The sequence below is a fragment of the Arachis hypogaea genome, chromosome 1 (genome assembly GCF_003086295.3).
Source record: "Arachis hypogaea cultivar Tifrunner chromosome 1, arahy.Tifrunner.gnm2.J5K5, whole genome shotgun sequence".
Taxonomy (NCBI): domain Eukaryota; kingdom Viridiplantae; phylum Streptophyta; class Magnoliopsida; order Fabales; family Fabaceae; genus Arachis; species Arachis hypogaea.
This window is the reverse complement of record NC_092036.1, coordinates 68,909,035-68,924,499: the sequence shown is the minus strand read 5'-3', so window position 1 is coordinate 68,924,499 and position 15,465 is coordinate 68,909,035. Positions and strand designations below refer to the sequence as shown.

The 15,465-nt window shown below is 38.7% G+C and overlaps 2 non-coding genes across 2 annotated transcripts; both read left to right on the top strand.

Moving 5' to 3' along the window:
* Positions 1-1,134: 1,134 nt before the first annotated feature.
* On the top strand, positions 1,135-1,242 carry LOC112711375 (small nucleolar RNA R71). The gene has a single exon (XR_003157455.1). It is a non-coding gene; the product is annotated as a small nucleolar RNA R71 (small nucleolar RNA).
* Positions 1,243-14,093: 12,851 nt separating this feature from the next.
* LOC112716990 (small nucleolar RNA R71) lies at positions 14,094-14,201 on the top strand. Its single transcript, XR_003160539.1, has one exon. It is a non-coding gene; the product is annotated as a small nucleolar RNA R71 (small nucleolar RNA).
* Positions 14,202-15,465: the final 1,264 nt, after the last annotated feature.

Below are 15,465 nucleotides of genomic sequence, written 5' to 3'. Positions count from 1 at the left end.
AAGGTATTGAGAACTTCCCAGGGTCCTGTCTCTTTTGATGTAATCTCTGCCTAGTCAAGTCATCCAGTTTTTGGTGAGCAAAGGGGGTTCGTCCTCCCATGTCTCATTACCAAATAACTTGTCATTTAGCTTCATGATTGCTCTAAGGTACTTTGCAACTTGCTCTTCAGTGACATCTTCGTCCTCTTCAGAGGAAGAATACTCATCAAAGCTCATGAATGGCAGAAGTAAATCCAATTGAATCTCTATGGTCTCAGTGTGAGCCTCAGATTCCCATGGTTCCTCATTAGGGAACTCATTGGAGGCCAGTGGACGTCCATTGAGGTCTTCCTCAGTGGCGATCACTGCGTCTTCCTCCTCTCCAAATTCGGCCACGTTGATGGCCTTACACTCTCCTTTTGGATTCTTTTCTGTATTACTTGGAAGAGTACTAGGAGGGAGTTCAGTAACTTTCTTACTCAGCTGACCCACTTGTTCCTCCAAGTTTCTAATGGAGGACCTTATTTTAGTCATAAAACTTTGAGTGGTTTTGATTAGATCAGAGACCATGGTTGCTAAGTCAGAGTGGCTCTGCTTAGAATTCTCTGTCTATTGCTGAGAAGATGATGGAAAAGGCTTGCCATTGCTAAACCTATTTCTTCCACCATTATTGTTGTTGAAACCTTGTTGAGGTCTTTGTTGATCCTTCCATAAGAGATTTGGATGATTTCTCCATGAAGGATTATAGGTGTTTCCATAGGGTTCTCCCATGTAATTCACCTCTTCCATTGATGGGTTCTCAGGATCATAAGCTTCTTCTTCAAATAAAGCATCCTTAGTACTGCCTGGTGCAGCTTGCATTCCAAACAGACTTTGAGAAATCATATTGACTTGCTGAGTCAATATTTTGTTCTGAGCCAATATGGCATTCAGAGTATCAATCTCAAAAACTCTTTTCTTCTGATTCGTCCCATTCTTCATAGGATTCCTTTCAGAAGTGTACATGAATTAGTTATTTGCAACCATTTCAATGAGTTCTTGAGCTTCTGCAGGCGTCTTCTTCAGATGAAGAGATCCTCCAGCAGAGCTATCCAATGACATCTTGGACAGTTCAGACAGACCATCATAGAAGATACCTATGATGCTCCATTCAGAAAGCATGTCAGAAGGACACTTTCTGATCAATTATTTGTATCTTTCCCAAACTTCATAGAGGGATTCACCTTCCTTCTGTCTGAAGGTTTAGACTTTCACTCTAAGCTTACTCAATTTTTGAGGTGGAAAGAACTTTGCCAAGAAGGCATTGACTAGCTTTTCCCAAGAGTTAAGGCTTTCTTTAGGTTGTGAGTCCAACCATATCCTAGCTCTGTCTCTTATAGCAAAAGGGAATAGCATAAGTCTGTAGACCTCAGGGTCAACCCCATTGGTCTTGACAGTGTCACAGATTTGCAAGAATTCAGCTAAAAACTGATGAGGATCTTCCAATGAAAGTCCATGGAACTTGCAATTCTGTTGTATTAGAAAAACTAATTGAGGCTTAAGCTCAACGTTGTTTGCTCCAATGGCAGGGATAGAGATGCTTCTCCCATAGAAGTCGGGAGTAGGTGCAGTAAAGTCACCCAGCACCTTCCTTGCATTGTTGGCATTGTTGTTGTTTTCGGCTGCCATGTCTTCTTCTTTGAAGATTTCTGTTAGGTCCTCTACAGAGAGTAGTGCTTTAGCTTCTCTTAGCTTTCGCTTCAATATCCTTTCAGGTTCAGGGTCAGCCTCAACAAGAATGCTTTTGTCTTTGCTCCTGCTCATATGAAAGAGAAGAGAACAAGAAAATATGGAATCCTCTATGTTACAGTATAGAGATTCCTTGACGTGTCAGAGGAAAAGAAGAATAGAAGGAGAAGGTAGAAGAATTCGAACTTATCAAGAGGGATAGAGTTCGAATTGTGCATTGAGGAGGAGTGTTAGTCCATAAATAGAAGGATGTGAGAAGAGGGGAAGAATTTTCGAAAATTAAAGTTGGAAAAGAAATAAAGTGATTTTTGAAAAAGATTTTGAAATTAGAAATCAAAAAGATATGGTTGAAAACTATTTTGAAAAAGATGTGATTAAAAAGATATGATTGAAAAACAATTTAAAAAGATTTGATTTTCAAAATTAATGACTTGGCTAACAAGAAATTTAAAAGATATGATTCAGACATTAAACCTTTCTCAACAGAAAAGGCAACATACTTGAAATGTTGAATCAAATCTTTAATTGTTAGCAAGTATTTTTGAAAAATGAAAGAAATTGATTTTGAAAATATATGATTCAAAAGATATGATTTGAAAAAGATTTGATTTTGAAAAATTATGGAAACTTGAAAAAATCTGAATTAAAAACAAAATCTTCCCTCTTGTGCCATCCTGGCGTTAAACGCCCAGAATGGTATCCATTCTGGCATTTAACGCCCAAAACTCTACCTTTTTGGGCATTAAACGCCCAACCAGGTACCCTGGCTGGCGTTTAAACGCTAGTTTTCCTTCTTCACTGGGCGTTTTGAACGCCCGGCTTTTTTTGTGTAATTCCTCTGCTGCATGTTCTGAATCTTCAATTCTCTGTATTATTGACTTGAAAAGACACAAATTAAAAATTTTTTGAATTTTTAATGATGAGGAATAATCAAAATGCAACTAAAATCAAATAAACAATGCATGCAAGACACCAAACTTAGAAGTTTGTATACTATTGACACTAACAAATTGAGAATGCATGTGAGAAACAACAAAACACACAAAACAAGAGAAATTAAAGATCAGAGCAGGGAAATCATCAAGAACAACTTAAAGATCAATGAAGAACATAATGCATGTAATTTTTGAAAATTGGAAGAATAAAGACATGCAATTGATACCAAACTTAAAATTAGACACTAGACTCAAACAAGAAACATACAAATATTTTTGATTTTAAGATTTTATAAATTTTTTTGGACTTTTTCGAAAATTATGTGTAGAAAGAAAAATAAAGGATTCAAAATTCTTAATGAGAATTCCAGGAATCATGCAATGTTAGTCTAAAGCTTTAGTCTAAAGAGATTAGACATGGCTAGCCAAGCTTCAGCAGGACATTACATTCAAGAGCTAAATTGATGAAAATCAATCAGCTTTGGTGATGATAAGAACATCACCTTGAAACTCTAGAATTCATTCTTAAAAATTTTGAAGAAAAATACCTAATCTAAGCAACAAGATGAACCGTCAGTTGTCCAAACTCGAACAATCCCCGGCAATGGCGCCAAAAACTTGGTGCACGAAATTGTGATCATCAATGGCGCCATCAACATGGTACGCTCAATTGCAATCTCAACTCTTTATCACAACTTCGCACAACTAACCAGCAAGTGCACTGGGTCGTCCAAGTAATAAACCTTACGCGAGTAAGGGTCGATCCCACGGAGATTGTTGGTGTGAACCAAGCTATGGTCATCTTGTAAATCTCAGTCAGGCGGATATTGATAATTAAAAGATGAATAAAACATAAAATAAAGATAAAGATACTTATGTAATTCATTGGTGAGAATTTCAGATAAGCGTATGGAGATGCTTTGTCCCTTCCGTCTCTCTGCTTTCCTACTGTCTGCATCCAATCCTTCTTACTCCTTTCCATGGCAAGCTGTATGTTGGGCATCACCGTTGTCAATGGCTACAGTCCTGTCCTCTCAGTGAAAATGTTCAACGCGCTCTATCACAGCACGGCTATTCATCTGTCGGTTCTCGATCATGTCGGAATAGAATCCAGTGATTCTTTTGCGTCTATCACTAACGCCCCACAATCGCGAGTTTGAAGCTCGTCACAGTCATTCAATCCTTGAATCCTACTCAGATACACATTCAAGCCTTGTTTGCATGTAGAACAGAAGTGGTTGTCAGGCACGCGTTCATAAGTGAGAATGATGATGAGCGTCACATAATCATCACATTCATCAAGTTCTTGAGTGCGAATGAATATCTTGGAACAAGAATAAGCTGAATTGAATAGAAGAACAATAGTAATTGCATTAATACTCGAGGTACAGCAGAGCTCCACAGCCTAATCTATGGTGTGTAGAAACTCCACCGTTGAAAATACATAAGAACAAGGTGTAGGCATGGCCGAGAGGCCAGCCCCCATGATCTAAGAACTAGGCATCTAAAGATGAAAATACAATAGCAAAAGGTCCTATTTATAGAGAACCAGTAGCTTAGGGTTTACAAAAATGAGTAAATGACGTAAAAATCCACTTCTGGGCCCACTTGGTGTGTGCTTGGGCTGAGCATTAAAGCATTTTCGTGTAGAGACTTTTCTTGGAGTTAAACGCCAGCTTTTGTGCCAGTTTGGGCGTTTAACTCCCACTTCTGTGCCAGTTCCGGCATTAAACGCAGGGCAGTCTTGAGAAGATTTGGAATGCCGGTTTGGGCCATCAAATCTCGGGAAAAGTATGAACTATTATATGTTGCTGGAAAGCCCAGGATGTCTACTTTCCAACGCAATTCAGAGCGCGCCAATTGGGCTTCTGTAGGTCTAAAAAATCCACTTCGAGTGCAGGGAGGTCAGAATCCAACAGCATCTGCAGTCCTTTTTTAGCATCTGAATCAGATTTTTGCTCAGGTCCCTCAATTTCAGCCAGAAATTACATGAAATCACAGAAAAACACACAAACTCATAGTAAAGTCCAGAAAAGTGAATTTTAAATAAAAACTAATAAAAATATAATAAAAACCAACTAAAACATACTAAAAACATACTAAAAACAATGCCAAAAAGCGTATAAATTATTCGCTCATCAAAGGGCGATGTAACCTCTGGCAAAAGGAAAAGAGGTGAATCTTGCATGATGATTCCTGGCGGGAGAAGAATTTTACCCCGCAGGAAAAAGCTGATCAGTTGGTCCCTGCAGCTGACCCAGTGAAATTTGGAAACAAATACTGTGAGCTGAAGTACCCAGTTTTTGCCACATCCAGGAACTTGTACCTGGAAAGGATAATCAAAATTCCAGAAGAACTCAGGCAGTACACTTCAGACCAAATTAAACAGAGAGGCTGGTTCTTCCTGGAGAGAAACTTGACTAATATCAACTCATCCTGAGTCAGAGAATTCTACTATAACTACTTTCTATCATCCCTGGAAGCAGTACAGCTCAGAGGCAAACAAATTCTGGTTATTGAGGAAGCCATAGAAGACATCCTCCAACTCCCACCTAAATCAGATCAGCCAGATGGTTACCAAAGAGCTGAGGAGGATATGAGATTCATGAGATTTGACTGGGATGCAGTGAAACAGGCTATCTTGATCCTACTGTTCCATGGGTCATGGGAAAGAGCACAGTGGTACCCAAGGGAATCAGGCTCATATATCTGAATGATGAGGCTTGGCTATGTCAACAGATTCTGAGTAACTACGCAATGCCGAGCACTCATGAGGCGGAGGTGCCAGCTGCTATGATTACCCTCATCTGGTGTGTGATGATGGGTAAGGACCTATTTCTACCCCGCTTCATCCGACATTACATGGCCAGGGTCCATGTTAGAGGTACCCTCCCATTTCTATTCCTGATTACTCAATTGGGTCGCCAAGCTGAGGGTACCTTGGGAAATCGCTGATGAAAAGCCATCCGCCGCAGACTGCAGAAAGATCATTCTCCACAGTAGGAAGTTTCAAGCTCTTGGCTACCAACCTCCGTTTCTCACTGACTCTGCTGAGGCAGCTACATCTTTAGCTGCTCCTTCCACTTCCACTGCCCCAGTCCCATCCACTGTACCCCCACCTGCTCCTGAGCCCGTCTATCTTCTAGTACACCGACTCTTTGACTGCTTAGACCAGATGGAGCGCCGCCACCAGCAGCACTTTGAGAGGTCTGAACGTCGTAACAAGCGATGTTATGAGAGGTCTGAGCGTCGCCATATGCGACGCTATGAGCACCTCAAGCTGATGATCCGATCCGGTGGCGACATCCCCTCCGAGCCCAACACACCATCAGACACATCTGAGGAGGAGGCGAGTGATCATGAGGAGGAGGCACCTACCCAGGCTGAGCAGGAAGGACCCGAGCATACTACCCCACATCATGAGGAGCACCACCAGCAACAGACCGCTGATCCGAAGATTCCTCTATAGACAGAGCCTCCGTTTCAGCAGACCGCTCCTCCTACACTCACAGAGACTGTAGACCTTCCGACTACCACTGAGACACTGGCAGCCCATCCTTCCGGAGATGATGCCTCTTCACACCCAGTTTGAGTGAGCATCGAGGACGATGCTATTATTTAAGTATGGGGAGGTTGCCATCTCTAGCATATTTTTTTGGTGAACCACTACAGACTCTTATCTTATTTTGTTTAGTTTCTGTATTTTATTTGCACATTTTTCTCCTTTTTTTTACTTTTGTTGTATTTCTACATTCTGCACTTTGGGCTGTATATATCTCAGATATTCTAGCTTAATTTGCACTCTTAGTTTACTAGTTATATATTAAGTGGATTAATTGGTATAGCTTGCCCTTTTAACATATGATAAGTTGGTTTAATTGAAAATAAAAGAGTAAGCTAGGAACTTTAGTAAATTAAAACAATCCACACACCTTGTATATATAGCATTACATGTTAGTTAGATAACAACATTTCCTCAAGGAGAAATACTAAGATTTTAAGGGGCACCTTAAGATTTACATTGAGTTGAATGGAAGCTCTTGATTTCTACTTGCCTGACATACATAACTGATATATGATTTCTGAGCTTGAGAACACACAGCCCGTGAGTTTTGAGCTTAATTGTATGGTTACTTCAAACCATAAATTTCATTCCTGTGTGTTTCGCATTTCTTTTCTATGCTTGCAATCTTTATTTTGTTTTAACCTATATGTCCAATTATAGAATATAGATACATACCAAGAGATGATTGAGGCCATTATTTATAATTTTGCTCACTTATCCCAAAAGGCCTACCCTTTTACATCACCCTTGTTAGCCCCTTGAGCCTTTTGACCCCTCTTCTATTTTATAACCACACTATAAGCCATAAGCAGAAAAACAAAATAAAAATCCCAAGTTGAATCCTTGATTAGCTTAAGATAGATATTGTGTATAATTTAAGTGTGGGAAATTTTATTGGAACATGGGATGATAGAAAAAGGTAAAGAATTAAATTGAACAAGGTATTTCAAAATTTGGGAAGCATGCTCATATGAAATCAAAGTAATTAAATTACCATGTGCATAAAAAAATAGAAAAATTTCCCCAAATGCAAAATAAAAAGAATCAATGCACATGGGACAAAATTCAAAAGATAAATTTGGTGCATGAGCATGTAATACAAAAGTGGAAAAATTTTGGTATGTAGGTAAGAGAACTCTGAAATTATGTAAAGTGTATATGTTAGGTGAGATCTTAGACTAATTAAGGATTCACTTTGTTAGCTCACTTAGCCTTATATGCACACCTTTACCCTTACCCTGACCTCATTATAACTTGGAAAAGACCTCATGATTTTTGTATGTCTATATTCAATATTTTGTTGATTGGTTAGATGAAAATAAGGTTTTAGAAAGCATGACTAGAAAAGAAGAGAGTGATTAACCCCAAACACTGAGTTATTAGAGAGCAAACACAAAATCCAGTGACGGTTCAATAGCTCATTCTCATATATCCATGCTTAATTATTAATTGTCTAGCAAGTTGTGAACTACCTTAACTAAACTCAATTGTAACTGTGCTTTACTATGATTTGGCCCTAATTGTATATATATGATTCCGTGAAGATATGAATTAATTTAACTACATGTAAGCCTTATATACAAATGAATAATAACTAGAATTGCATGACTCATTTAGGTAGTTGCATTTAGAATAGATTGCATTGCATATGATTCCACCATTTTACCTTTACTCTTTTCTCTTGGATTTAGCATGAGGACATGCTATTGTTTAAGTGTGGGGAGGTTGATAAACCCCTATTTTGTGATTCATCTTGTGCTTAAATTGAGTGTTTTTATTAACGCTTCACCCACTTATTCGTGTAAACTGCATGGTTTTACCATTCCTTCCTTGTTTTGTGATATATGAGAAAACATGTTTTCAATGCTTTAAAAATATTAAATTTAATTATCCTTTATTACAATTCGATGCCGTGATTTATGTGTTGAGTACTTTCAGGTTTTATGGGATAGAAATGACTTAAAGGATGGAAAGGAAACATACAAAAATGGAAGGAAAGCACAAAATGGAATTTTTGAAGAAACTAGCAGCGACGCGTCCGTATGGACGACGCGAACGCGAGCTTTGCGCAAATTGGCATCTGCGTGATTGCATGGATGACGCGAACGCGTGACCCGTAAAACACAGATGACGCGGACGCATGACTGACGCGACCGCGTGAAAGAGCAACACTCCAGATGACGCGACCGCGTGACTGATAGGCAAAATTGTGATTTACACTTTTTGTAACTTGAACAATTCTTAGTAATGGCTCCAAAAACTTGGTGCACACTACTTTGGTTCACTCACATTCTTCACAACTTTGCACAACTAACCAGCAAGTGCATTGGGTCGTCCAAGTAATAAACCTTACGTGAGTAAGGGTCGATCCTACGGAGATTGTTGGTATGAAGCAAGCTATGGTCATCTTGTAAATCTCAGTCAGGCAGATTATAATGGTTATAAAGATTTTCAAAATTAATAATAAATAAAGCATAAAATAAAGATAGAGATACTTATGTAATTCATTGGTGGGAATTTTAGATAAGTGCATAGAGTTGCTTTGTTCTTGTTGAATCTCTGCTTTCCTACTGTCTTCCTCCAATAATTCTTACTCCTTTCCATGGCAAGCTGTATGTAAGGCATCACCATTGTCAATGGCTACTTCCCATCCTCTCAATGAAAATGGTCCAAATGCTCTGTCACAGCACGGCTAATCAGCTGTTGGTTCTCGATCATGTCGGAATAGGATCCATTGATCCTTTTGCGTCTGTCACTACACCCAACAATCACGAGTTTGAAGCTCGTCACAGTCATTCAATCCCTGAATCCTACTCGGAATACCACAGACAAGGTTTAGACTTTCTGGATTCTCATGAATGCTGCCAATGGATCCTAGCTTATACCACAAAGACTCTGATCTCACGGAATGGAAGGCTCGGTTGTCAGGCGAGGTAGACCATGCGTCGTGCATTAGGAATTCAAGAGATATACACTCTAGCTCTCGCTTGTAGAACAGAGGTGGTTGTCAGGCAAGCGTTTATAAGGATGGATGATGATGAGTGTCACGGATCATCACATCCATCAGGTTGAAGTGCATTGAATATCTTAGAATAAGAATAAGCTTGAATCGAATAGAAGAACAATAGTAGTTGCATTAATTCTCGAGGTACAGCAGAGCTCCACACCTTAATCTATGGTGTGTAGAAACTCCACCGTTGAAAATACATAAGTGATGAAGGTCCAGGCATGGCCGAGAGATCAGCCTCAAAGGTCTAAGAACTAAACGTCCAAAGATTTGCCCTAGTACAATAGTAAAAAGTTCTATTTATACTAAACTAGCCACTAGGATTTACAGAAATAAGTAATTGATGCAAAAATCCACTTCCGGGGCCCACTTGTTGTGTGCTTGGGCTGAGCTTGAGCTTTACACGTGCAGATGCTTTTCTTGGAGTTAAACGCCAAGTTGTAACATGTTTTTGGCATTTAACTCTGGTTTGTGATGTATTTCTGGCGTTTTACTCCAGAATGCAGCATGGAACTGGCGTTGGAAAGCTCTGGATGTCTACTTTCCAACGCCGTTAAGAGCGCGCCATTTTGATTTCTGTAGCTCCAGAAATTTAATTTCGAGTGCAGGGAGGTCAGAATCCAACAACATCAGCAGTCCTTTGTTAGCCTGAATCAGATTTTTGCTCAGGTCCCTCAATTTCAGCCAGAAAATACCTGATATCACAGAAAAACACACAAACTCATAGTAAAGTCTAGAAATGTGAATTTTGCATAAAAACTAATGAAAACATCCCTAAAAGTTGCTAGATCCTACTAGAAACTACCTAAAAACAATGCCAAAAAGCGTATAAATTATCCGCTCATCATAACACCAAACTTAAATTGTTGCTTGTCCCCAAGCAACTGAAAATCAATTAGGATAAAAAGAAGAGAATATACTATAAATCTTAAAACATCAATGAATATTAGTTCTAATTAGATGAGCGGGACTAGTAGCTTTTTACTTCTGAATAGTTTTGGCATCTCACTTTATCCTTTGAAGTTTAGAATGATTGGCATTTATAGGAACTCAGAGTTTAGATAGTGTTATTAATTCTCCTAGTTAAGTATGTTGATTCTTGAAGACAGCTACTTTTATGAGTCTTGGCCGTGGCCCTAAGCACTTTGTTTTCCAGTATTACCACCGGATACATAAATGCCACAGACACATGACTGGGTGAACCTTTTCAGATTATGACTCAGCTTTGCTAAAGTCCCCAGTTAGAGATGTCCAAAGCTCTTAAGCACACTCTTTTTTCTTTGGATCACGACTTTAACCACTCAGTCTCAAGCTTTTCACTTAGACCTGCATGCCACAAGCACATGGTTAGGGACAGCTTGATTTAGCCGCTTAGGCCTGGATTTTATTTCCTTGGGCCCTCCTATCCATTGATGCTCAAAGCCTTGGATCCTTTTTACCCTTGCCTTTTGGTTTTAAGGGCTATTGGCTTTTTTCTTCTTGCTTTTTCTTTTTCTTTTATATTTTTTTCGCCACTTTTTTTCACAATCTTTGTTCTTTACTGCTTTTTCTTGCTTCAAGAATCAATTTTTTTATTTTTCAGATCATCAATAACATTTCTCTTGTTCATCATTCTTTCAAGAGCCAACAATTTTAACATTCATAAACAACAAGATAAAAATATGCACTGTTCAAGCATTCATTTAGAAAACAAAAAGTATTGTCACCACATCAATATAATTAAACTAATTTCAAGGATGAATTCAAAACTCATGTACTTCTTGTTCTTTTGAATTAAAAACATTTTTCTTTTAAGAGAGGTGAAGGATTCATGGAATTATTCATAGCCTTAAGACATAGTTACTTAATACTAATGATCATGTAGTAAAGACACAAACATAGACAAATATGAAGCTAAAAAAAAACCGAAAAATAGAGAAATAAGAACAAGGAAGTTAAGGAATGAGTCCACCTTAGTGAGGGTGGCGCCTTCTTCTTGAAGGACCAATGGTGTTCTTGAGCTCCTCTATGTCTCTTCCATGCCTCTGTTGCTTGATCCCTAGTGATTTTGGTGCTCCTATCCATAGTTGCTCCCAATAATTGTGTGGAGGAAAATGTATCCCCTGAGGTATCTCAGGGATTTCTTGATGAGAGAATTCCTCATGCTCTTGTTGAGGTCCATGAGTGGGCTCTCTTGATATGCAGTCAAATGCTCTATTACTGAGCTATGGACCTTTGAGATGAATCTCTCCATCTCCCATGACTCAGAGGTGGAAGCTTTTGTCTTCCCTTTTCTCTTTCTAGAGGTTTTTTCGGCCTTAGGTGCCATAAATGGTTATGGAAAAAGAAAAAAAGCTATGCTTTTACCACACCAAACTTAGAATGTTGCTCGCCCTCGAGCAAAAGAAGAAGGAATAGAAGAAGAAGAAGAAGATATGAGGGAAAGGGAGAGAGGTTTATGATTTGGTCATGTAGGGTGGGTTTGGGCGGGAAAGAGATTTTGAATTTGAAGGTAGGTGGGGTTTATAGAGAAGAGTGGATGGATGTGATTGGTGAAAGGGTAATGGAGAAGAGAGATTGACGTGATTGGTGAAGGGTATAGTGTTATTGGATTATGTGAAGAAGAGAGAAGTGGGATAGGTGAGGATTCTGTTGGGTCCACAGATCCTGAGGTGTCAAGGATTTATCATCCCTGCACTAATGAGGCGTGTAAAATGCCCTCTGCATGAAATCCTGGCATTCAACGCCAGATTGATGCTTGTTTCTGGCGTTCAACACCAGCTCTATGCTTGTTTTGGGCGTTCAACACCAATCTGCAGCATGTTTCTGGCGTTAAACGCCAGTTCCATGCTTGTTTCTGGCGTTTAACTCCAGCTTTCCTCAGGGTGCAATCCTGGAATTTTAATGCCAGATTGCTGCTTATTTTTGGCATTCAACGCCAGATTCATGCTCTGTTCTGGCATTGAACGCCAGCCAGATGCTCCTTACTGGTGTTTAAACGCCAGTAAGCTCTTCCTCCAGGGTGTGCTGTTTCTTCTGCTATTTTTGATTCTGTTTTTAATTTTAGTAATTGTTTTGTGACTCCACATGATCATGAACCTAATAAAACATAAAAGAACAATAAAAATATAGATAAATAAAAATTAGGTTGCCTCCCAATAAGCGCTTCATTAATGTTAATAGCTTGACAGTGAGCTCTCATGGAGCCTCACAAATCCTCAGAGCATTGTTGGGACCTTCCAACACCAAACATAGAGTTTGAATGTGGGGGTTCAACACCAAACCTAGAGTTTGGTTGTGGCCTCCCAACACCAAACTTAGAGTTTGATTGTGGGGGCTCTATTTGACTCTGTATTGAGAGAAGCTTTTCATGCTTCTTCTCCATGGTTGCAGAGGAAGATCCTTGAGCTTTAAACACCAGGTAGTCCCTATTCAATTGAAGGACTAGCTGTCCTCTGTCAAATTCAATCACAGCTCCTGCTGTGGCTAGGAAGGGTCTTCCAAGAATGATGGATTCATCCTTATCCTTCCTAGTGTCTAAGATCATGAAATCAACAGGGATGTAAAGGCCTTTAACCTTTACTAACACGTCCTCTACCAATCCATAAGCCTGTCTTATTGACTTGTCTGCCATCTCTAATGAGAATGTGGCAGCCTATACCTCAAAGATCCACAGCTTCTCCATTACAGAGAGTGGCATAAGATTTATACCTAACCCCAGGTCACACAGAGCCTTCTCAAAGGTCATGGTGCCTATGGTATAGGGTATTAAGAATTTACCAGGATCTTGTTTCTTTTGAGGTAAAGTTTGTTGAACCCATGTATCTAGTTCACTAATGAGCAAGGGAGGTGCATCTTCCCAAGTCTCATTACCAAACAACTTGGCATTCAGCTTCATGATAGGTCCTAGATATTGAGCAACTTACTCTCCAGTTACATTTTCATCATCTTCAAAGGAAGAATAGTTTTAAGAGCTCATGAATGGCAGAAGGAGGTTTAAAGGAATCTCTATGGTCTCTATATGAGCCTCAGATTCCTTTAGGTCCTCAATAGGAAACTCCTTCTTGTCTGGGAGACATCCCATGAGGCCTTCCTTATTTGGATTCACGTCCTCCCCTTCCTCTCTAGGTTCAACCATTTTGATTATGTCAATGGCCTTGCACTCTCTTTTTGGATTCTATTCAATATTGCTTGGGAGAGTACTAGGAGGAGTTTCAGTGATTTTCTTACTCAGCTTGCCCACTTGTGCCTCCAAATTTCTGATGGATGACCTTGTTTCACTCATGAAACTTAAAGTGGCCTTAGACAGATCAGAGACTATGTTTGCTAAGCTAGAGGAGCTCTGCTCAGAATGCTCTGTCTATTGCTGAGAAGATGATCGAAAAGGCTTGTTATTGCTAAGCTTGTTTCTTCCACCATTATTAAAGCCTTGTTGGGGCTTTTGTTGATCCTTCCATGAGAAATTTGGATGATTTCTCCATGAGGAGTTATAGGTGTTCCCATAGGGTTCACCTATGTAATTCCCCTCTGCCATTACAGGGTTCTTAGGATCATATGCTTCTTCTTCAGAAGATACCTCTTTAGTACTATTGGATGCATTTTGCCATCCATTTAGACTCCGAGAAATCATGTTGACTTGCTGAGTCAACATTTTGTTCTTAGCCAATATGGCATTCAGAGCATCAATTTCAAGAACTTCCTTCCTCTGAGGTGTCCCATTACTCACAGAATTCCTCTCAGAAGTGTACATAAATTGGTTATTTGCAACCATGTGAATGAGTTCTTGAGCTTCTGCAGGCATTTTCTTTAGGTGAATGGATCCACCTGCAGAATGGTCCAGTGACATCTTAGAGAACTCAGATAGACCATAATAGAATATATCCAAAATGGTCCACTCTGAAAGCATGTCAGAAGGACATCTTTTGGTCATCTGCTTGTATCTTTCCCAAGCTTCATAGAGGGATTCACCATCTTTTTGTTTGAAGGTCTGAACATACACTCTAAGCTTACTCAGCTTTTGAGGAGAAAAGAACTTAGCCAAAAAGGCCGTGACCAGCTTATCCCAAGAGTCCAGGCTATCTTTAGGTTGAGAGTCCAACCATGTTCTAGCCCTGTCTCTTTCAGCAAAAGGGAAAAGCATAAGCCTGTAGACTTCAGGATCTACTCCATTAGTCTTAACAGTCTCACAGATCTGCAAGCATTCAGCTAAAAACTAATAGGGATCTTCTGATGGAAATCCATGGAACTTGCAGTTCTGTTGTATTAGAGCAACTAGTTGAGGTTTTAGCTCAAAATTGTTTGCTCCAATGGCAAGGATTGAGATGCTTCTTCCATCAAACTTGGAAGTAGGTGTAGTATAATCACCAAGCATCGTCCTTGCGCCTCCACCATTGTTATTGGTTTCGGCCATATCTCTCTTTTTTCGAGATTCTCTGTAAGGTTTTCTCTGGATTATTGTGCTTTAGCTTCTCTAAGCTTCTTCTTCAGAGTCCTTTCAAGTTCAGGATCTGCTTCAACAAGAATGTTCTTGTCCCTGCTTCTGCTCATATGAAAAAGAAGAGAACAGAAAAAGAAGAGGAATCCTCTATGTCATAGTATAGAGATTCCTTTATGTTAGTAAAAGAAGAAAAGAATACAAGAAGGAAAAGAGGAGAATTCGAACTCAGAGAGGAAGAGGGGGTTCGAATTTTTAAGATGAAGAGAAGTGTTAGTAATTAAATAAATAAATAGAAGAAGATGAGAGATGGAGAAATTCGAAAATAAATTTTGAAAAAGGGTTAGTGATTTTTGAAAATTAAGAGAAGAAATAAAATTAAAATTAAAATTTGAAACAATTAGTTAATTAAAAGAATTTTGAAAAAGAGGGAGGTAATTTTCGAAAATTAGAGAGAGGAAAGTAGTTAGGTGGTTTTGAAAAAGATAAGAAATAGTAAAACAAACAAAAAGTCAATTAGTTAGTTGAAAAAGATTTGAAATTCAATTTTGAAAAGATTGGAAGTTAGAAAAGATTTTTGAAATCAATTTTGAAAAAAAATTATGATTGAAAAATATATTTTGGAAAAGATTTGATTTTTAAAATTAAAATTGATTACTTGACTAACAAGAAACTAAAAGATATTATTCTAGAATTTAAAGATTGAACCTTTCTTAACAAGAAAGTAGCAAACTTTAAATTTTTGAATCAATCACATTAATTGTTAATAAAGTTTTTGAAAATCATGAAATAAAGATAAGAAAAAGATTTTGAAAATTAATTTAAAAAAATTCAAAAA